Here is an 18,766-nt window from a genome sequence, read left to right as displayed (position 1 = left end):
GGGCCTGAGGCCACTGGATTTTGGCCTCCTGACAGATTTTCTTAATCTGTCCTTTCAGGGTTTGATTCATCCTCTCTACTTGCCCGCTGGATTGAGGCCTTCATGGGGTATGCAAATTCCAGGTAACATCTAACAGTCGGGCGACTGTCTGTACCACTCCTGCCACAAAATGAGGTCTCCCGTCAGAAAAGATTCCTAATGGAACCCCAAATCTCGGAATGATTTCTCTCATTAATGTTTTCATTACTTCTTTGGCCTGATTAGTTCTGCAAGGGAATGCCTCTGGCCATCCCGAAAATATGCAGACATACACCAGCAGATACCTGTATCCTTGTGATCGGGGCAATTCAGAAAAATCTATCTGCCAGTAATCTCCTGGCTCTGCTCCTACCTGTAATTTCCCTAGTTGTATCTGCTTCCTCACTATTGGATTATTTTTAAGGCACACTGGGCACATGGCATTCACTTGTTTAGCCATTGTTAACATCTGGTTAGAGATAATTTCCCTCTTCAGAAATTTTACCAATACCTCTGCTCCCCAGTGGCATTTATTATGCTCAGTTTCTAAAATCACCTTCATCAGTTTGGTAGGGACCACTACTTGGCCGGTCCCAGTCACATACCATCCCATTGCATTCTTCTGGGCCTGGACCAGCTGTGCCATTTCTCATCCTCAGCGGAATAACTGGGTTTTTGTCCCATATAAGGTTGTACCGGTCCTACCTTCGTTGGAATCAGCGCCATTTCAGTCCAGACCTCTCTGGCAGCTTTTCGTGCGGTTAAGTCAGCCAGTCGATTCCCTCGAAAGATCTTTCCCTCATCTCTCTGGTGTCCTTTCACATGCATCACAGCCACTTCCACTGGCTTATACACAGCTTCCAGTAGCAGCAGGATCTCATTCCGATGTCGAATGGATGTCCCCTGTGAACTTAACAGTCCTCTCTCTTTCCATAAAGCCCCATGTACGTGCAGAACTCCAAATGCATATTTTGAATCTGTCCATATATTTACCTTTTTCCCACTGCTCAGGACCAGGGCTCTGGTTAATACTATAATTTCAGCCTTCTGTGCAGATGTTCCTGGGGTGAGGGCCTTAGCTTCCACCACCTGTGTGAGGGTCACCACCGCATACCCGGCATACCTGGTTCCATTCTCTACGAAGCTGGATCCATCGGTGTACAGTTCCCAGTCTGGCACCTCCAGGGGCACATCTCTCAGGTCCGGTCGGCTAGCGTATACCTGTTCGATGGTTTCCATACAGTCATGTGTTAATTCGCCCTCATTCTGCTCACTGCGGAGGAACTCTGCTGGATTGATGCAATTAGTCACTTTGAGCTCAACATCATCCTGTTCTCTGAGCAATGCATGGTATTGTAACAATCTGCTAGAGGACATCCAATGCCCCCCTTTTTGTTCCAAAACTGCCAGTACCATATGGGGCACAAACACCTCCATCTTTCTCCCCAGAGTCAATTTTCGGGCCTCCTGGATCAGTATCACTGTGGCTGACACTGCCTGCAAGCATGCCGGCCATCCTGCGCTCACAGTGTCCAGTTGTTTAGAGAAATACCCAACAGGCCTCTTCCACGATCCGAGGGTTTGGGTTAGTACGCCCAGGGCTAGTCGCTGCCTCTCATTGACGTATAGCTGAAAGTCTTTATTTAAGTCTGGTAGACTGTGTGCAGGTGCCTCTTTCAAGGCCCGTTTCAGATCTAGGGAGGCCTTCTCCTGTGGTTTGTTCCACTGCAGTTGAGACTCCTTTAAAGCCTCATAAAGGGGTTTAGCCATTAGCCCAAAGTTTGGTATCCAGAGTCTACACCAACCCACCATTCCTAAAAAGGATCTTAGTTCTTGGTGGTTTTGGGGTCTGGGTATTGCACAGATAGCTTCAACTCTATTGATTCCCAATTTCCTTACCCCCTTTGAGATTTCACAGCCTAGGTATATCACACTCTCTTGGACTAATTGGGCCTTTTCCTTTGAAACCCGATATCCTCCTTGTCCCAGCATATTCAGCAGTTCTATGGTTAGGATTAAACAGACCTCCCGTTGTTCTGTAGCCAGAAAGATGTCGTCCACATACTGGAGGAGAATGTAAGAGAAGGGTGATTCTCTTACCTGAGTCGTCTTCCATTCCTCCAGCTCTTTGGCTAATTGATTTCCAAAAATTGTAGGAGAATTCTTAAATCCTTGGGGAAGTCGTGTCCAAGTGAGCTGCCTTTTTCGTCCGGTATCCGGATTTTCCCATTCGAAGGCAAAATATTTCCTACTTTCTAATGCTAGTGGGATGCAGAAGAAGGCATCTTTTAAATTGATAACTGTAAACCATTGGAATTTCTCTGACACAGATGTTAACAAAGTATATGGGTTGGCCACCACCGGGTGAATGTCTTTGACAATGTTATTTATTGCCCTTAAATCCTGCACTAGTCTATACTTACCATTTGTATATTTCTTTCACTGATGCTAGCAATGTATAAGGATTAGCAACTACTAAATGAATGTCTTTTTAGTTATCTCATTTATGCCCCTTAAATCTTGTACAAGTCTATACTCACCATTAAATTTCTTTACTGGGAATATTGCAGTATTGTATTTTAATTCACATTCTTCTAGAATTTGGTACTTTAGGAATTTATCAATGGTCTTTACTATTCCCTATCGTGCTTCTGCCTTGATAGGATATTGTTTATTTGCATGGCACTTGCCCCTTCCTTCAATTTTACCTGTACTGGCTGTGCCAATTTAGATTTCCTTAGTATATCCATTTTCCACACAGAGGGAATCACTACTTCTTCTACTTTTTTTTTTTTTTTTTTTTTTTTTTTTTTTTTTTTTTTTTCCTAGGAATATTGGGAGTTGGTTTCTCTTTTACCGTTAAAATCTTTCCTGTTTAGACTCGGGTATCCTCATTACAAGTTCACCATTCTCAAAAGTAATCACTGCCTCTAGAGCTGCCAGAAAATCACATCCTAAAAGCAGAGCTGAACACCCAGGCATATATAAAAATTTATGTGTTAAAGTTTTATTTCCAAAGCTCAGATCTAGGGGTTGCAGGAATGGCCAGGTCTCCTCCTTCCTTGTGGCTCCAGTAATTACAGTCATTTTTTTTTTTTTCCAATCTGCCCTTCTACATAATTTAATATGAAATATTTAAAAGAACAGTGACATCTTTCCCTTCTAAGTGCAGAGTGACCATCTGTTCCTTTGATCCTGGCTTCCCCTCACAGATCCATGACTCTGGCTATGCTATCCAACTGAGGCTGAACATACTAACTAAACCAGTTTGGGCACTCTCGCTTTCAATGTCCTTCTAATTTATTTATTCTTAATACTCCACAGCCTCTGCCAAAACCACTTCTATTACTGTCCTGACCAGTTCTGCCACTACATCCTCGCCACCTCTAAAAGCTTGTCCGAACTTCTTAACTTTCCGCTTTCCAGTTTCTGTAACTTTTCCTAATGTCCTCCTGTGATTGGTCTAGAAAAATAAAGGCGAGCTGAATCTTTGCTTGCTCACTATCTATCTGAAGACCAGTATATTTCCTGGCTGCATCTGAGCTATCCTCTCCGCTATCACTGCTTTCCGTTCTGTCCCTTCTGCATCTCCCTCCCCTTCATCCCCACCCCACAGTCAAATCCTGATCGTTGTCAAGGATAGAAGCAGTGGGCAACTTTGGCAGAGGAGGATTGGGGATAGGGGACAGGAGCCGATGACATAGGCGTAGGTGGGAGAGGAGGGTCAGTAGAGGGATAAATCTTTGAGCAAGTGTCAGCAGAGAAGGGGGATAGCCAGGAGAAGCATTTTGGATAGGTGCAAGCAGGGGAGAGGAAACAGAATCAGGTGGGGTGAGAGTAAGTGGAGTGGAACTTAATGCTGAGGGAGCGTTGGTAGGGGCAGTGGGTCCTACAAATAAATCAGCTTACAAATCACCTCCCCCTTTTTTTCCCAAAACCAGGTGTTCTACACAACACTTATCTTGGACGCAAGCCAAACAATTATTTTCTAAGACCAGTGCTTGTATTCTACATTCCACCAACCATGCCTGTTTCTCTTTTAAATGAAAAAAAAGATCTACGTATTGCAATTCATCAAGTTTCGATTCTCATTTACAATTTGTCATCAGTTGTGATATAAGTTCCAATTGTAAAGACCCATTTTCCGGCCATCTCCGGTTATCAGGCAAAACATACTCAGGCCACCACACAGTACAATAATCAATCAACTTATCCTTATGTAATTCTTGACAAAAATTTCCTTCCTTCCAATGTGCCAACAAACAACCCAATGGAGAAGCATGTGGGATGGGGGCATTGCAGCCCAAAACCCTTTTAATCCTCTTAGCTTCTCCATTATAACTACATAAAACCACCATCGCCGAACCTGCAATGCTTTCGCAATTGACTGACGGACGGCTGCCTAGGCAATACCAGGAATTCCTTAGCCCAACCACGCGCAGCTTTCGCCGCGTCTAACAGGCAGGCACCCATACCAAACCAAATAATAAAGCACCTTACCTCATTCCCAGGGGACGTTGTGAGCGGCGGGGGGTCCCGGCGCGATGGGCTCCCCGAGAATCCCTCGGTGCCGACTGGAGCATGATCGGGTTGGGAGGTCCTCAGCAGCGCTCACAAGGTCCCATCTTGGGTCGCCAAAATGTTAGCCGAGGAAAGAACACACAATCGCGAAATTGTATGCGGTGCTTTATTTCAGAGCTCTGGAAGCCGGGGGTCCAGACCCAGATCTCGGCTTGTCCAACATGCTTTATGGTTACAGTTTTATACCTTTATTGTTACATAAGGATTCGTGTTAATCATTAAACCCCATTGTTCCATTGATTCCATCCCGAGGAACAATAGTCTGTGTGATTCTTGCTCAAGATCCTGGTTAGAGAAAATAATCATATTTAGTTACCAAACTGATATTACAGTTGACAATTCTGGCATGCGTCCTGCTAATGATTATATCGATACAGATCCTCCTGACCTAACTTTATTCTTTTAGGGCCTGTGCGTTCTACCAAGGTTCCCCCTTTCTCTCCCCCTATCACCTGTGCAAAGTTATGCTTTATACTTCATTTAATTAAAACAATAGCACGGAATAACATCCTGGTTACAAGTGGAGCCGATCCCTGTTTTTGGGCCCTTGCTATTTTAGAAATCAATTTAATCCTATGTTATCACTGTCAGCTTCCATAGGGTCAACAATGGTCTCCTTGTTTCTGCAGTGTCATCATGAACTGTTGGTTCCATGAGATTCAGTCTTGGTTTGAAAGACAGGTGTCTGCTAGGGAAGGCAGGAGCCTCCCTTGGAACGGAGAATGCAAAAACCCTCCCTCAGAACCATTATAGTTTTGAAATTAAGGGGCTCTCAGGCAAAAAGATATGAGAAGAATAGGAATAACAGTTCTTTACTAGCATGTCTAACAAGGCAAGCAAACAACAATAACTGTGGCATTAACAACAAACAGAGCCAGGCCCCCAGTGAGCCCTTCTCGGCCGCGGGCAGTTTCCCCTTTGGTGCAGTTCCGGTCACAGCCAGCAGGGGCGCTGGTGGCTCCTGGTGGGCGGGGCAAGTGCGATGATTCCCCTGCGGCTGCAGGGGGCGCTGTGGCGCGGGCTCGGGGAGCGCGCGGGAATGGCGGCTTTGTCCCAGCCGGGAGGGATGGAAGAGAGGCCTCGCTGCACAAACCCCTGGGGCTGCTGATCCCAGGGCCCTGGCAGGACTCTGGGGAGCAGCAGGCTGGAACGGCAGGGATGAGCAGAAATCCTGGGGCGCTGGACGAGATGTATCAGACACTCTGCGGCGATAGCTGGGACTGCGGGACGTCCCAGCAGGGCAGGGGGTGCAGGGCCCAGCAGCAGGAGAAAGGCAGCTCCCAGCTGGGTTGTAGCAGTGGTGGTGAAATTCCTTTCCCCAAGCAGCAGCTTGACCATCCTCTTCCCAAAGCCGAGAGTGAGTGAGAACCCCCAACTGCCCCAGCCGCTGTCCTTTACCTGCCTCTCTACCTGTGGTATGTCTGTCTGTCTGAGAGAAACTCCCAAAAAACAGAGGGGTGACACCAGACACCCTCCTTCCCTGAGGCCTGGCCACCTTCCCCTGTCTCAGGCACTCAGCCATCAGTGCACCTTAGCATCTCAATATGAAAAAAAACCATAAGTAAAAAGGAAAGAAAAAGGAAGAAAAGGAAAGAAAACCCAACCCCCAACAGGTTCCCAAATGTCACTGGTCTCCTTGGTTTCATGTGGCCCCGCTGTATCACCACGGCCTCTTGGTTCCATGGGTTTCTGTACAGTCAACCATGGTTCCTTTCTTCCAATGATGTCCCGCTATGTCACAATGGACCCTGGGTTCCATGAAGTTCTTGAGTGTCACAATGGTCCCTTGGATCCATGAGGTTCCAGAGTGTCTCCATGGTCTCCTTGGATCTCATTGTCATGAAGGACCATTGGTTCCATGTGGCCCAAAGTGTCCCCCTGGCCCCTTGGTTCCACAGGTTTTAGACTTGTCTTGGGTTTTGTAACTACAGAAGGGAGGGGGTAACTGCCTTCTCTGATAACAAGCCAGCTGTTAATACCGGGTTGAGCATTGTTTCTTATGTCTGTTCACTCTTCCACCACCCCCATGGAAATATCTTCTGTCAATGGACCATTAAAGCTCACCAATGACATGACACATTTCATCATCCTATTGTGAGATGCTCCACCCAGGGAGAAGGAGCCAAACCATTTCCACCCAGATAAAAAGGAGCCACAAGTGTCACCAGGCACTCTGGTGTCCCCACGGGACTTCCAAAGGAAAACCAGACCCACTTCTGGACCCCTGGCTCCACAGGACCATCTCTCCATCCAACAGGACACATCTGCCACTCCAGGAGGGTGACTTTGGACTGTTTCCAACACCCTGACCAACAGGGTGTCAGGCTGTATTTCTCACTCTGTCAGGGTTTTCTGGGATTCCTTGTTTCTTTGCTTACTCTTTTGTACTACAACATTTGTATTTTTAATATCCATAGTAAAGAACTGCTATACCTATTCCCAAAATTTTTGCCTTAAAGCCTTTTATGTGCAAATTTATAAGAATTTGGAAAGGGAGAGGGGGGGCTTGCAATCCAAGGGAGAATCCAATCTTTCCTGGCAAATACCTGTGTATTCAAACCAAGACAATATTGTACCAATGGACTCCTGGGTTCTATGAGTTACCCTGCTTTTTGAAGTGGTTTCTTTGGTTCCAACAAGGCCCTTCTGTTCCTCAATGCACCCTTGGTTCGATGAGGATCTGGAGTATCACAAAGGCTCCTTGGTTCCACGAGGCCCCACTGTGTCACAATGGACCCTCTACTCCAGGAGGCCCTACAGAGTCACAGTGCACCCTTGGGTCCATGAGGTTCCATCATGTCACAGTGGACTTTTCATTCCATGAGCTTTTGTACTGTCAACAACAGTTTCCTTGGTTCTGCAGTGTCACAATGGCCCCTTGGTTCCATGAGCTTCTGGAGTGTAACACGGTCACCTTGATTCCATGAGGTTCTGCAGTGTCACAATAGAAACCCTTGTTCCATTAGGCCTCCAAGTTTCACAGTGTTTGATTCCATGAGGCACCACAATGTCCCAATGGACCCTTGGATCGATGAGGTTCCATAGCATCCCAATGGTCACCGTGCTTCCATGAGTTTCCTTAGTGTCACAATGGTCTCCATGGTTCCATTGGGCCCTGCTTTGTCACAATGGTCCCCTGGGCTCCAATGAGGCTGCCGGGACAAACAGGTCTGGCTGTCTTGGCTTCCCAGGATCCACCTCTCTCCTCTTCTGCCTTTGGAACACTTGGGCTCTTTGCTTTCCTTCCAGTGGAAAAGAACCATCCTACTTATCAACACAGAAATGGCCGAATGTGGGATTCCACCTCCAAAATTTTCTATATCCAAGGGTTATCCTCAAAGGGTTTCTTTCAGACAAAAGCTGCCAAGACAGAGAGGTCTTGCTGGCTTTGGCCTCTGGTGTCCACCTTTCATCTGCCCCTGAAACATCAGTGTTCCATGCTTTCCTTCCTATGATAAGAACTGCCCTTCTCCTCCAGGCGTTATTGTCCAAAATTGGTATTCTGCCTCTAAAATTCCCTATATCCAGGGAACGGTCCCAGACAAAATCTGCCAGCACCATCTAATCTGGCTGCCCTTGGCCTCTGGTTGTGGAGATGTGGTTGCAGGATAAAGGTCTGGATGGCCTTACATTAGAGAACTCCTAGGCATGGGAAGTTCTGCATCAGAGAACGCCTAGGCAAGGTCAGCCTGGCTTTAAGCAACAAGTTATGCAATAAACAGGATGCCTACAGTCAGCAGAATAAGGGAGGATGAGAACGAAACTAGATAAAATGCAAATATAGCATTTAGATTGCCAACCAATCATGAAATTATATGTATGCCTAACTAATGAGCTGCTTAGAGAATGTATAAATGTGTGCACTAACACAGAATAAATTGGAAGCACCTATTCAGTCACAATGGTTGTCGTGTCTTCCCTCCCGGCGGCAAACAGCAATAAATGGTGACCCTGAAGACGTAATTTATGAGCTACAATGTGATCCCTGAGCTTCAAGGCTGCAGTCACCAGGATAGGTCACGAGCCAGGGAAGCACTGAGCATACAGAGGGCTCAGCTGGAATTTACCAGGGTGACCCTACAGAGGGGACCTGCTGCCTGTGCTATGAGCCAGGGAAGCACTGAGCATACAGAGGGCTCAGCTGGAATTCACCAGGGTGACCCTACAGAGGGGACCTGCCACCTGTGCTACGAGCCAGGGAAGCACTGAGCATACAGGGAGTACAGCTGGAATCACCAGGGCCACCCAACAGAGGGGACCTGCCACCTGTGCCTGCTGCCTCGCATCCAGAAAAATTCAGTACGAATTAGAAGGGGGGATGGAAAGGCAAGCAGTAATGTAAACACCCTAACATGGTGTTCTGTGTGGAAGAGTGGCGTAGATTAGGGGGTGTGAAATGGGAAAATGTAATTGATAAGGATAAAGTAGCCAAGAAGTTGCCACGGTCCTGGCGAGCGGTGATTAATTGTTTGGCTCAGAAAAAAAAAAAAAAAAAGGCCCCAAAAGGGCTCGTATGTGGCATGATATTCACCGAGAGGCAGTTCTTGCTGGAGATATGCAAGCTGCCGGAATCCTGCATGAAGCAGTAGCTCAGGCCTTTCCAGTCACTTATACCCAACAACAGACCCCCCAGGGAGTAATAACACGGTACTATTCCTGCCCTGGATTGGAAAATTCTTACCGAACTGCATGCTACTGTGAATGAATCGGGTATTCATAGTGAGCCTGCTAAACAGTTACTAAATTATATCTGGGGTGCTAATGTTTTGTTACAAAATGATATTCGAACTCTTATGAAGATGATTTTGACCCAGTCTCAGCAATTGCTTCGGCAAGCTCACTGGCAAGACCTGTGTATTACTAGTGCTAATACACAAAGAGGGCAGGGACATCCCTTATTTGGGGTCACTGCTGAAGAGTTGATGGGAACTGGACCATTTTCTTATTCAGATCATCAAGCTCTGCGAGGTCCTGATAAGCTAAGGAAAGCCATGCAATGTGCTTTAGAAGCATTGGGGAGAGTAAAATAACAGTAGGGACGCCCACCTACATGAATATCAAACAGGGCAGGGAAGAATCATTTGCTCAATTTGTGGATAAGGTGTCAGCTGCCATGGATCAGACTCCAGATGTGCAGGAGTGGATGAAAGGTGCCTTATTAAGACAGTGCTTGTTGCAAAACTGTAATCTGGCCACTAGGACAATTTTGGCCTCGCTCCCAGGTAATGCATCTATTGAGGAGATGCTGGAGCGGATGAGTAGAGTCCCTGTTGGGCCCCAGGCTATGTTAGTTGAGGCAGTGAAAGAGTCAGTGGAAGCTGTTAAGCAATTAGGGGAGGCATTGCGAGGAGGGCAGGAGCAGCAGACGCAGGCACTGGCCGCCCTGGCACCGCTGTGAGCAGCAAGTACAGTGAGAACTGGATCAGCTCCAGCCAGAAAGATAACCTGCTTCCGTTGTGGGAATCTGGGACATATGCACCGAGAACGTACCCAGACATCAGTGTGGTGTCCAGCCTGTCAGTCTACCTCTCATGCTGCATCTGCATGCCGTCGCAATCAGGGAAATGGCAGGAGGAGCACCCAGGGTCGCCGCGGGATGACACCAAGAGCAGCCCTAGCAACAGGAGTCAACAATCTCTCCTCCCTGTCTCCTCCCTTTGTGCCTACACCTCAGGATCACTAAAACAGAATAAAGTGGAAGCACCTATTCAATCACAATGATTGCTGTGTCTTCTCTCCTGGCGGCAAACAGCAGTAACACAGGACATGGGCGCGGAGAATGGATGGGAAATGGCAAACTGTGAATCTGGAATCCTGTGTTACCCGGGAACAACAGGGCTTCATTTGTGAAAGTAACACAATTGATGCTCAAGACATATGTCTTGATACTGAACAGGTGTTTGTCACATTGAAATTCATCCCAACACTCGTCAATGGACTGTACTTGTATATATTGGTCAAGGTTGTGTGTGTTTGAGAACTGCATGTGCTTTTATAGAAATAGACAAGAATAATATAACTTTGCCCAGCAAGAGTAATTTTAAATCTTTGTATTTGTAATTTTGTTAGGATTTTAGGCTGTGACTTTGTGTATTTAGCACCAGTTGTGTCTCACCAGCTACTTAAGCCTGACAATAGGATGTATCACAGGTTGTCACCCACACCTACTGGGATGAACCTCACTTTAGTCAGAATATTATTTAAGCATCAGCACCTTGTCAAAATTCTAAAAGATATTCAGAAAACTGGAGAGAAAACTTTAATAACTGTCCATTGTGACACAAAAGAAACAAACAAGGTTCTGCAAAGACTAAAACAGGATGCAAGTCACAGTTGGTGGGATTCACTTTTTTGGATGGTCACCCACTGCAACTGGAATCCTAAATACATTATGTCACCCCATCATTATTTTACTAATATTAGTTAGTAATAGCTTAGTGCTGTCATTTGTACTGCTTATTTGGAATTGGAAACTGTTACAACAAATACCAACATTAACTCCTTATCCCAAGTACATGGCAAGGCATTGAGAGACACATCTGGTAAGGGTTGGAATTTGTACTAGGTAAAAGAATTTACTGCCTTATTGAAAATGAGCGACTAAAACATGGGATTGGAAACTAGAGGATATTAATCATAGAAATTAGGAGATATTGATTAAAAATAGGCATTCAGATGATATGTATTGCCTAATATTTGCTGCTCTTGGTATTGTCACTTGCGAAGGGAAGGGACAGGACTATTGCCCAAAGAGCAAGAAGGAATGCAGGGATGTCTGATAGGGAGAGGATGCTTGCCAAGGCAGGCAATGGGAAAATAGGATCAGCAGAGATACTGAGACAGAGAGGCTCGTTGGGCCCCAGAACCAGATAGAACTGGCCTTGTAACTTGGAATGTGGCCAGAGGACTGGGGGACATGTGCTGGGCAGCGGAGTCACAAGTTCATCACTGAGGAAGACTGTTTTCTTTATCTCTGAGACAGCCAAGATGAACTCCAGAGACTGATAAGACAATTAACATATGAAGCACAGAGTGCAGGAGCCAAGGAATGAATTTACACAGGTATATTGTGAAATTCAATGCATATGTAGCAACCTAAAGGTTAAAAGAAAACATGAGGGAGCGAGGGGGTGCGTATGCTCTTGCAGAGGTATCCTCCATATGCCTGGCCAAATAAACTACATACCTACTTTAAAACTCACTTTGTCTCTGAGGTTTAGAGTCTTTCTGCCTGTCAGGGCAGAGCTGTGTAAGTGTATGTGACCCTGGCCTGGTGCAGGCTGGGGGAAGGCAAAGGGCCCTTATCCGAGCTGTGTGCAGAGGAATCCTCAGGGGCCCAGGCCGGGGCTGCTCAGCGGCCGGTGGGTTGTGGTGAGTGGCGGCAGCTGTTGACGCTTCCCTTGGAGCGTCTCCAGGCAGGGAATGTTGGGGGCTGCCAGCGCTGGGGTGTCCCAGAGCCAGTGGAACATTGGAAGGTTGGGGCTGCCCTGCTCCTGGCGCAGGCGGCAGAGCTCTGTCAGCCCCTGGAGAGGACAGCCAGGGCTGTGCAAAGGTGAGAATGGCAGAAGGGGCTGAGCTGAGAGGGAGCCAGAGGGATGATGGAGTCCAGGCACTGGGGGCCTGGGCATCCCTGGCAGGGGTGTGCCAAGGCTCCGGGAGCTGGGGCAGCCTCGGGGCTCTGAGCATTCCCTGGGGAGCCTGGTCAGAGCCCAGCCCGGCCTGCAGGGGAAGGAGCTTTTGCTGCTCTGGGGCCCGGGGCCGGCCTGGCCCAGGCCCAGCCGTTGCCTGGGCTGCTGTCCCTGCTGGCCCGGGGCCCGGGTGGGAGCTGCGCCAGCGCCAGCCCTGGCAAGGAGCCGCAGCCCCCGGGGAGCTGCCAGCTGCGTCTGCTGGGCTGCGGGCGAAGGGAGGCGGCGGCCGCAGAGGCGCGGGGAAAGGTCCTGGCCCCGGCTCTGGGCCGGGCCGGGGCCACGGGCAAAAAGTCACCCTGCAGCTCCCGGCCCAGAGCAGGGAGGAGCGGCAATTGCTGGCTGAGAGAGACCCTTGGCAAGGGCCTGCAGGGAGAGGAGACAGGGAAGGGCTTTGCGCTGCCGGGGCCCGGCTGAGATGGGATGTGGGCATGGACTTGTAGCCTGGGGGGGCGGTGGGGCCCTGGGCCAGGTTGGCCCCAGAGTCTGTGGCTGCCCCCAAATCCCTGGAAGTGTCCAAGGCCCAGCTGGACAGGCCTTCCTGTCTGGGACAGGATCGGGTGTAATGTGATGTGATGGGATGTGGTGGGATAGCATGGGGCAGTGTAAGGTGAGAATGCAACTGTGGGGATGGGATGAAGTTTGTTTCGTTGGGGTTTGGAATGGTGGGATGGGGTGGTTTGGGCTTTTGGAGTCTGGCATTAGAGGGAGGGACAGCAGGGAGCACTTTTGGGGATGGCTCTTACTGCTGATTAATTAAAAAATATGGATATTGATCTAGTATTGATACCCAACTGTGATGGACAAAACACTCTAACAGTTTAAAGTTAGAAAGGATATGTATATTACAATGCCAGGCAGCGTGTGGGATTGCTCCCATATACACCCTGCAATTTTCAGATGATCACAGAATCCTTTTATTTACAAAAGTATTGAATACCCAAAACAGAAATGCATATTCATAATCCTGGTATGTCCCATTCCTCACTTTGTATGGTAATTAGCTAAAAAGCTATTGAGCATGCATAGTTTGTGCTTTGAAATGGATCGGTGGTCCCTTTCAAGGGAGGGGAGGGGTCCTGAAATGAAGAGGTGAATGAAGTCTTACTCGTTCTTAGCTTTCTACCTTTTCAATGCAAATGTGCCCAATGAACCCTTGGTAGGATTCCTGTTTCCTGGATTCGTGACTTTCAATGTGTTTCTGGGAATGAGATGTTCCATAATTGTCTTGTGTTCCTAAAATCTATTTATCAGATTCTCTGTTCCTCATTATAAACACGACTAAACAAACATAAAGTTGACAAGCAATCAGTTATTCAGGTCCAGGAGGGCTAATCCAAATCAGGTTTCTCTCAACTAACTTTTAATTTTAGCAAAGCCTATCTATCTACTTTAATTAATTCCAACAAAGCTTATCTTTAGCTAAAATCTTAAGTTCTTTAAAATCCTTTACGATTGCTTCTGAGCTGTCCACCAGCCAGCCCTGCTCTTCAGATAACCATATAAACAAGTTATATCTGTGGGTCCAAATCCCAGACAAAGACGTGTTCCCGTCTGGAAGAAGGAGCGGACTCACACTTGGGGACCAGGAGGGTTTTATTCAGGCTGAAGCCCAGGTGCAAGTGAAGTTTTGTGGGGCTTTCATGCCCTTAAATACAGGGGGCATTACCTTTGGGAATGAAGGGGAGTGACTTAGGAACAGGGGGCATTGGCATGGCTATTTGGGTGCAAAAGGGGAGTGGGGAAACCTGAAGCCTGCCTGAGTCACCTGGCTTTTGCCAGAGCACTCAAGCTTTAGGGTGTGGTGACAGTGATTGACAAGATCTGTTGTCAGGGAAGGGCTACAGGGGGATAAAAATGGGAGGGGTAAGTATAAGCCATTACAGAACTGATAACAAAACATACAGAACTTTAGAAAACTCAAAATGCACATTGCAACAATCCTTATTTCTTTAAAGTCCATGTCTCATATCTCACTTCTTCTTTAAAATGAGTAAATTTGTTTACTCAGTATACAGATTCCTCCTCATCTACCCAAGATATATATCTAGTATCTCTCAGAACCAAACCATACACTTTTGATAGTAAGGTTAGGGCTGCCATGTCTTGCAGCATCCTCCAATTCCAAACAAGTATCACAATAGACAAAATCAAGCTTATGCTAATCAAAATAAGCAATACAATGATAAAATTAATTAAGGCATTAAATATGCTGGTTTCTGTGGGTGACCATCCAAAAAGAACATCCCACCAATGATGAGACAGGTGTTCTTCAAATTGCTTAAAGACCCCTCTTATGGTCTCTGTGTCATGGTGTATCATGATCAAAGTCTTTTTCCCTGCATCTCTAATTTCTTTTAAATTTTCTTTCAATTTATGATGCTTAATAATTGAGCAACTAAAGTCAAACTCATTCCTATGGGCACAGGCACAATTTCTTGTACAGTAGCTGGGTTAGCCTTTATATATTGATATGATATTACAGGTACCTGGTAGGAAAAGTCACATCCTTCAATTTTAACAAAATTAGATTGAGTCTCATTCATGACTAGATTGTCTATCATTATGGTGAGGCATGCAGTCCTGAGACAGACACAACCTTGTCCTATATACAGAAGCAAAGTTGTCTGATTGCCTGAATGTATTTCAAAGTGGCAAATGCTTTGGTCTGTATCCAAATGTGTGTCCTTATCCCCCCTTCAGGCGTCCCTTCACAAATGTACCCCAGTTGTTTCCTCATGGAACAGGGCTCTAGATTAATGGTTTGCCACTTCCCCTCAATTTCTTGTACCGACATTCTGTGTCTAAAAGGGTACAATACAGTCCCCTCATGATTTAATCCTAAAGATACTATAGGGTGAATTAAGTTCACTGATGTGCTGTGTATAGTTAAAACAAAGGCTGTCACCATACTAGTCACAGGGTTAGAGGTGAAACTGACTAAGATCCACCAAGACTGAAGTTGCCTTTCCATGTTGGATGTACTATCCCAAACAATTGTTCCGATTTCAGCAGGGAATGTTCCTTCTCCACCCTCCCTGATGACTGCGGCAGCCACTGATTGCATCCACAGTTGTGCTTGAGTACACCCAAGAGCCAGTGAGATGTTTTCACTGGCTGTGCCCAGTGCATTGATTATTTCCTCACAATCCTGTTCTGTGCTTTCCCATTCTGGTAATATTTTGGACAACTTCCAACCACTGTTACTTAGGGCTAGTAAAGAAGATTGCAAAGGTTGCTGTAATTTAATCAAATCACTCCCCATGGTGATCAATTTATTCATTAACCCTTCTGAATCTATTGTGTTTAACACTCCCAATCCTGTTCCTAGCAACCCAGTGAAATCTCTCTTGCTCCTGAAATTAGAGGGCATACGCTTTTGGAGCCAAGTAGTCCAATCCATAAAAGAGTTTCTGAGAAATGGGGAACACTGACTGGCTGGCAGAAGCATTTACTTGCAATCCCATTTCTACTTGTTCCAGAGACCATTCCAGGTTAATCAATAACCTCTGAATTCCTGTTTTCTTAAGAGCATATGGCCCAATTCTAGTAACTACAGGAATTATAGGCCTTTCCTCCTCTTCTGGAATAACTAGCATTTGGATAGTCACAGTCTTTCTTGGCACTATTGGGGAAGTCTTAGCCTTGACTTCATGATACTGCGTGCATATTTGAGTAATGTTAAAGTCAAGATCATACCCCCTTATTACACACCCCTCTATTTGAAGTCTAAACTCAGGACACTTGGTCAAGCATTTGTCACAGCATTCAGGACTGATCCGGATGAGTTTCATGGGTGGATGGCAGGCCTCATGAAATCCATCTTGTACGAATGCATAGTTGCATCCCCAAACATTTCTTCCTTCCCACAATCTTGCATTTGTGATCTTTTGTAACTTGTAGTAGCTTCACAAGAATGAGGATCATAAGCCTTCCCTTGGCACCAGTATATCCCAGTTACATTATACCTGTGTGATATTGGATTAGCTCCTGCTATGACCACAGCACTTACAACTTTCCTTATCATATCTATGACCACTATAAGTCCATCTATTCACTGTTCCAAGTGAGTTTCAGCTCCAGTTCACCGTTGCCTGGTGTAACTTTCCAAACTCCTTTGCGTATTTTCTTCACTCAGCAGTGATGGATCCGAGCCTTCTGTTCTTTGATCTTGATTGCAGTGAAGGTAGTAAGGAGCACCTAAAATGGTCCTTCCCACTGCAGTTCCAGGGTCTCCTCTGCAAAAGACTTAACATATACATAGCCCCCAGGTTGTACATCATGTACTGGTCCATCTAATTCTCTGTTTCGAGCCTCAGCCACACATTTTTCAGTTTCTTTTAGTTGTTTATTCAGGGCCACCATATATCTGTGTAGGGTTTCCTCTCCTACTTGAACAGGTGGTGTTCCTTCTTGAACTGCATATGGCCTTCCATATAATATTTCAAAAGGGCTTAATTTCTCTTTTGTCCTTGGCTTTGTCCAAATTCACAATCATGCCAATGGGAGAGCTTGAGGCCAAGGCAAATTTGCTTCTTGTCCCAGTCTTACAGTTTGTTGCTTAATCAAATGATTCATCTTTTCCACCTGACCACTTGATTGAGGGTGATATGGATGCAGTTCCCAATCTATCCCCCAGGGGCGGCTAATTTGCTGCACAATTTTTGAAATAAAGGAGGGCCCTCTATCGGAGGATAAAGAGGCTGGAACTCCAAAACATGGTATTATCTCTTGTAACAGGGCTTTGTTACCTCTCGTGCCTTAGCTGTCTTAGTGGGGAAAGCTTCTGCCCATCCTGAAAAGGTATCAGTTAATACCAATAAATAATGATAACCCCCTTTCGTGGGTAATTCCATGAAATCAATTTGCCACTGTTGCCCAGGCCCATAACCTTTCCCAGTTGGCCTAATTTTTGGTTTTAGAGTGTTTCTATTGTTAGTTAGGTGTAGTTAGGTTTAGTTAGGTTTAGTATAGGGTTAGTTTGTTAGGGAAACAAAGACTACACTGACAGGTTACCTGTATCACTGTACCTTGTAATTTTCTAGCCAAAATTCTTTCTCTTAGATGGTTATACAAGGCATCTATTCTCCAATGTGCTTTTTCATGTTCATTTTGCACTGACCATAACAAATAGGAGGGTACTACAAGTTTCCTTTCTTCTGTCACATCCTTCCTGATTATAACTTGCCTTCTCTGCCTTAATAAGTTTCTTCGTTCTTATTGTATACTGGCTTATCTTCAATAGAAATTTTTCCATCTCGAATCAGCCCTGCCTCAACTGTCTCATTGGGTACCTCACCTTTGGCTACGACTTTTGCCTCTCTGTCCACCAACATGTTGTCTTCTTCCAATTCAGAGCTCACCTTTTGGTGTGCCTTGATGTGCATGATTGCTACCCTCTCAGGTAGCTGCACTGCATATAACAGTCTCAGTATTTCCTGTGCATGTTTAATATTTTCCCTTGTGAGTTCAGTGGTCTTCTCTCCTTCCAAATGGCTTCATGTGCATGAACTACCCCAAATGCATACCTAGAGTCTGTATAAATATTTGTTTTCTTTCCTTTTACCAGTTCTAAAGCCCGGGTTAAGGCAATTATTTCAGCCTTCTGTGCAGAGGTGTTGGTTGGTAATGGTCCATACTCTCTGGCTTCTCTGCTCGTGGTAACTTGAAGCCAGGGTTACACTAATAATGTTAGAGGGTTAGACAGAACTCACGCTGATCCGACCAGTGTCGTTAATCATACGTGATTTGTTTATTACGTGCTGCACAGCGACTTATATAGAACTTTACATAGTTGATATATGTAATAACCCTTTCATTGGCACACAGCAGAGGAAAGAATGCAAACACACATTATTTAGTTTACTCTTAAGGTGGCTAACACACAACTATTAACAACTCTGTTTCGTGACCTTCAACACTTTATTATATTTCCCAAACACCTTAATATCTATTTCTAACTGCGCCACAGCTCACTAGGAATTTTCACTGCACCACAGGCTTGGAGGCCTTAACAGGCCTCAAGTCAGGCCCCAGTCAAGATAGGTAGGCCTCAGTTAGGGTAGTTCAAGGAGGTCTAAATATAAATCATGACCTCCTTTCCTGAGAAAATCTGTAACAAATCCCTCTCTTTCTTTTTGAACTCCCCAAACTGAGTCAAAGGCATGACTGATTGCATCCCGCATACATTTTAACAAACAAGGCACAGCTATTAATATAACTATAATAACAATGAACAGAAGGATTCCAAAATGGATCAAATCTTTGATCCAACCAGCAATTTCAAATGAGCTGATCCAGTTATCAAACAGGGTACTGACAATGACAATTTTCCCCATATTACTCTTTAGGGTTATTTGAGCTGTTCATAAATTGAATGTGAGTGATCTGACAAATTCATGCAGCACATGCCTTCAAATTCCTCACATCCATGCCCTTGAGCAAAGAGAAGGAAGTTGATGGCAGCTCTGTTTTGGAGCACT

General features: G+C 45.8%; 1 protein-coding gene across 1 annotated transcript in view; it reads left to right on the top strand.

Moving 5' to 3' along the window:
- Positions 1 to 18,766, top strand: part of LOC310920762 (olfactory receptor 14J1-like) — a gene marked incomplete at its 3' end in the record, with an annotated part of 1,005,486 nt that overhangs the window by 645,409 nt on the left and 341,311 nt on the right. The window lies entirely within an intron of this gene.

The sequence above is a fragment of the Zosterops lateralis genome (assembly GCF_965231275.1).
Source record: "Zosterops lateralis genome assembly, chromosome: 31".
Taxonomy (NCBI): Eukaryota; Metazoa; Chordata; class Aves; order Passeriformes; family Zosteropidae; genus Zosterops; species Zosterops lateralis.
Note: the sequence above shows the minus strand (reverse complement) of the source record. Positions and strands in the feature narration are given on the sequence as shown.